Genomic DNA, 4,594 nt, shown 5'->3' on the forward strand with positions numbered 1-4,594 from the left:
TGGTGGAAGTGGTGGTGGTTCAGGCGGGGTGGTGGAAGTGGTGGTGGCTCAGGCGGGGTGGTGGAAGTGGTGGTGGCTCAGGCAGGGTGGTGGAAGTGGTGGTGGCTCAGGCGGGGTGGTGGAAGTGGTGGTGGCTCAGGCAGGGTGGTGGAAGTGGTGGTGGCTCAGGCAGGGTGGTGGAAGTGGTGGTGGCTCAGGCAGGGTGGTGGAAGTGGTGGTGGCTCAGGCGGGGTGGTGGAAGTGGTGGTGGCTCAGGCAGGGTGGTGGAAGTGGTGGTGGCTCAGGCAGGGTGGTGGAAGTGGTGGTGGCTCAGGCAGGGTGGTGGAAGTGGTGGGGGCTCAGGCAGGGTGGTGGAAGTGGTGGTGGCTCAGGCAGGGTGGTGGAAGTGGTGGTGGTTCAGGCAGGGTGGTGGAAGTAGTGGTGGCTCAGGCAGGGTGGTGGAAGTGGTGGTGGCTCAGGCAGGGTGGTGGAAGTGGTGGGGGCTCAGGCAGGGTGGTGGAAGTGGTGGTGGCTCAGGCAGGGTGGTGGAAGTGGTGGTGGTTCAGGCAGGGTGGTGGAAGTAGTGGTGGCTCAGGCAGGGTGGTGGAAGTGGTGGTGGCTCAGGCAGGGTGGTGGAAGTGGTGGTGGCTCAGGCAGGGTGGTGGAAGTGGTGGTGACTCAGGATTGTGGTGATGGTGGGTGTGGTGTTGGGTGTAGTTGTGGTGGTGGTATTGTATTAGTGTGGTTGTGGTGGTGGTTGCAGTGGTTGTGGTGGTGGTGGTGGTGATTGTGGGGATGGTGGGTGTGGTTGTATTTGTGATGGTGGTGGTATTGTATTGGTGTGGTGGTGCTGGTTGTAGTGGTGGTGGTGGTGTGTGTGGTGGTGGTGATTGTGGTGGTGGTTGGTGTGGCGATGGTGGTTTTGGTGTTGGTTGTGGTGGTGTGTGTGTTTGTGGCATTGGTTGTTGTAGTGGAGGTTGTGGTGATGGTGGTTGAGGAGATGGTGGTGGTGGTGGTTGTTGTGGTGGTAGTATGGTGTAGAGGTGGTTTTTGAGGTTGTGGTTGAGGTGGTGGTGGTAGTGGTGGTAGTGGTAGTTGTCAGGAGGTGAATTTTTCAAGCTGCCTTGTGCACTGAAATGTGTGTACGGTATCTTGAGGTTATCTTGAGATGATTTCGGGGCTTTTAGTGTGTTTACTAGTTGTGTTTTTGCGGGGGTTGAGCTTTGCTCTTTCGGCCCGCCTCTCAACTGTCAATCAACTGTTTACTAACTACCTTTTTTTTTTTTTTTTTTTTTTTTTTTTTTTTTTTTTTTTTTTTTTCCACACCACACACACACACACACACCCCAGGAAGCAGCCCGTGACAACTGACTAACTCCCAGGTACCTATTTACTACTAGGTAACAGGGGCACTTAGGGTGAAAGAAACTTTGCCCATTTGTTTCTGCCTCGTGCGGGAATCGAACCCGCGCCACAGAATTACGAGTCCTGCGCGCTATTCACCAGGCTACGAGGCCCCTGTACAGTGTCCCCGCGGCCCGGTCCTCGACCAGGCCTCCACTCCCAGGAAGCAGCCCGTGACAGCTGACTAACACCCAGGTACCTATTTACTGCTAGGTAACAGGGGCATAGGGTGAAAGAAACTCTGCCTATTGTTTCTCGCCGGTGCCCGGGATTGAACCCGGGACCACAGGATCACAAGTCCAGCGTGCTGTCCGCTCGGCCGACCGGCTCCCAAACATTAATGCCAACAGCATTTTCACCCTAAGTGCTAGGTAACAGGGGCACTTAGGGTGAAAGAAACTTTGCCCATTTGTTTCTGCCTCGTGCGGGAATCGAACCCGCGCCACAGAATTACGAGTCCTGCGCGCTATTCACCAGGCTACGAGGCCCCTGTACAGTGTCCCCGCGGCCCGGTCCTCGACCAGGCCTCCACTCCCAGGAAGCAGCCCGCGACAGCTGACTAACACCCAGGTACCTATTTACTGCTAGGTAACAGGGGCATAGGGTGAAAGAAACTCTGCCTATTGTTTCTCGCCGGTGCCCGGGATTGAACCCGGGACCACAGGATCACAAGTCCAGCGTGCTGTCCGCTCGGCCGACCGGCTCCCAAACATTAATGCCAACAGCATTTGGTGTTCCCAGGCGGTCACCCATCCGAGTACTAACCAAACCCAACGTTGCTTAACTTCGCTGATCGGACGAGAAGCGGTGTTCTCAACGTGGTATGGCCGTTGGCAGTAGATGTGCACAGGTGTGTGTGCACCGTAGCATCAAGGGGTTGCTGCCGGCACGGGACGCACGGACAGGTAACTGTCCGTGCAACAGAAGTACAACTCTCACCCCAGTCATATTTGGTGCCTACGGAAAGCCCTTGACGAGTGCTAGTCATTAAAGCATTTGTGGTTACTGTATCACATCTGTAAAGAAAATTATAGCAGGGAGTTGATTTCAAGTGGAACTTTGTACAAGTTCAAGTGGGACGAGAGGGGGTTTCGGGGGTTAACAGTTGTAGGCTGATCCCCCTCATGTGACTCTCGTACCAGGGGGAAGAGCGTCGTATCGGAAGAACGTGAGTGGTAGACTGTCTAGGCCTCCTGAGATACTTCTCTGTGATTGGAGGAAGGAACATTGAGGGGTACCTGCTTGAGCATGGGACCCTCACTTGGCGGGAAGGCCATTCTTACGAGTGTTTGTTGCTGAAGGAGGACGGGTCGTTCTCGTGCTAGGCCAAGCACCGGAAAGACCGCCTGCAACGACACAAAAGTCACTCTCGATCATCGAGCCATCATCCCGGGACCGTGGGAGTAAGAATACGGTATCGTGGAAGAAGGAGAACGGTGATAAAGCTAACGAGTGTGAACTTAGGGAGATCGTCACCTTCCCGCGTGATTGTGGGACCACCCGGAGAAAGTGGACTGCGGAGGCTGTGTTATATCAACATGTGGTAGTGACATCCGTCGTCTATAGTGCCTTAGTTACAAGGTACCTGGGAGAGACGAACTTGTGAAGGTTTCAGTGTTGTGTTGGAAACCTTGAATCCGTAATTTTGCAGAATTACCAGTGAACAGTAAGGGACTATTATTTTCACGTGCCGCGCCGTACCGTGCCGTACCGTGTTGTACCGTACCATGAGACTGGGTGTGGTTGTTGTGGTGATGATGGTAGTGGGACTGAGTGTGGTGGTGGTGGTGGGGGGGTTGGTATGGTGGTGGAGTGGTGATGATGAGTGTATTGGTGGTGGGTGTTGATAAGTACTCGTCGGCCTTGTCGTTTGAGTGTTTGCATTAATAATATGACATTTGGTAGTGGTGTTGGTGATTGTGATTGTGGTGATAGTGATTGTGGTGATAGTTGTGGTGGTGGTTGTGGGGAATACTGACTTGTGGAATATATTTATTTATTTTAATACAATCTGTAATTTATTTAATGAATTCTAATTTATAATTTATATTTAATTTATATTTTAACTTATTTCTTACTTTAATTTATTTGTTTCGATTGCTGACTGTATGAACTTTAAGTGGACTGTATGATATTAAGTTCCCACAAATCGTTTCCTACAAGTTGGGGGATTTATTAATTATATAATCTATCAATCGAAATTATCGATTGATAGACAATTCACTACCATTATTCTACATGGGTTAGTACATATATTTAAAAGACTTAGGTGACTAGAAGGCTTCAACATTGTTGTGGTGGGGTAAACACTTGAGTTGCCAGCCAGTTTGACTCTGGTGTTATGTGCAGGATGGAACAAGACCAGTCACGTGGTCTCCCGTCCTTCAGGGATTCCACATTAATAACTTCACTTCTCAATTTACCTGCAGATAAGATTGTACAGTAATATTTGCTGCACGTAAAATATTCAGTTTAAATGTATATAATAATATTCTGAAATAAAAGGCGATATTAAGGCTCACCCTTGGATTGTTGTTTATATACGGCATATGTATATATACGTTGTTTGTAACCATAAGTTTATATACGGTGGTGGTGATAGTGGTGGTAATGGTGGTGATATGGGTGGTGATGGTGGTAGTGACAGATATTGTGACGATGTCAACACCATCTGCCAATCCCATTTTCTGTTCCTCGGTGGAAGCCTATCTTCCACCGAGGAACAGAATATTTATATATCTTACTGACACCTCTATAGTTTCCTTCTTATTATTTAACTAGCTGTACCCGGCCACGCGTTGCTGTGGTTCAGTCTGGTTAAATAGAAATGAAAGAAAAGAGAAAGCACACTTTTCTAATATGTTTAATTTCACAATACTTGTGGGTAGACAATATTTGTTGTTGTTCTATTGTCTGTGGAGATAAAGAGATTGTCTGATTTTCCGACTCTAGAACTCCCAACCTTTCCCCGTCCTCACCACTATCCCCCACTCCCCGTCCTCTCGGCCTCCCCACTCCCCCTCGTCCTCCCCACCGCCTCCCACTTCCCTGTCCCCTTGTCCTTCCTACCATTCCCCCCTTCCCCATTTCCTCGTCCTTCTCACCATTCCCTCACATGAGAAGCACAGTTGAAAAAATGTTTTTACTTGTCACAGGTGTGACATCTATATAGTAAGTACATGAAAACACGCGGATGTTCGAATGGGACGTA

At 49.9% G+C, this 4,594-nt stretch overlaps 1 non-coding gene across 1 annotated transcript; it reads right to left on the reverse strand.

Annotated features, from left to right (window-relative positions):
• Positions 1-2,099: 2,099 nt before the first annotated feature.
• Positions 2,100-2,218, reverse strand: LOC123759236 (5S ribosomal RNA). The gene has a single exon (XR_006773020.2). It is a non-coding gene; the product is annotated as a 5S ribosomal RNA (ribosomal RNA).
• Positions 2,219-4,594: the final 2,376 nt, after the last annotated feature.

The sequence above is a fragment of the Procambarus clarkii genome, chromosome 15 (assembly GCF_040958095.1).
Source record: "Procambarus clarkii isolate CNS0578487 chromosome 15, FALCON_Pclarkii_2.0, whole genome shotgun sequence".
Lineage (NCBI taxonomy): Eukaryota > Metazoa > Arthropoda > Malacostraca > Decapoda > Cambaridae > Procambarus > Procambarus clarkii.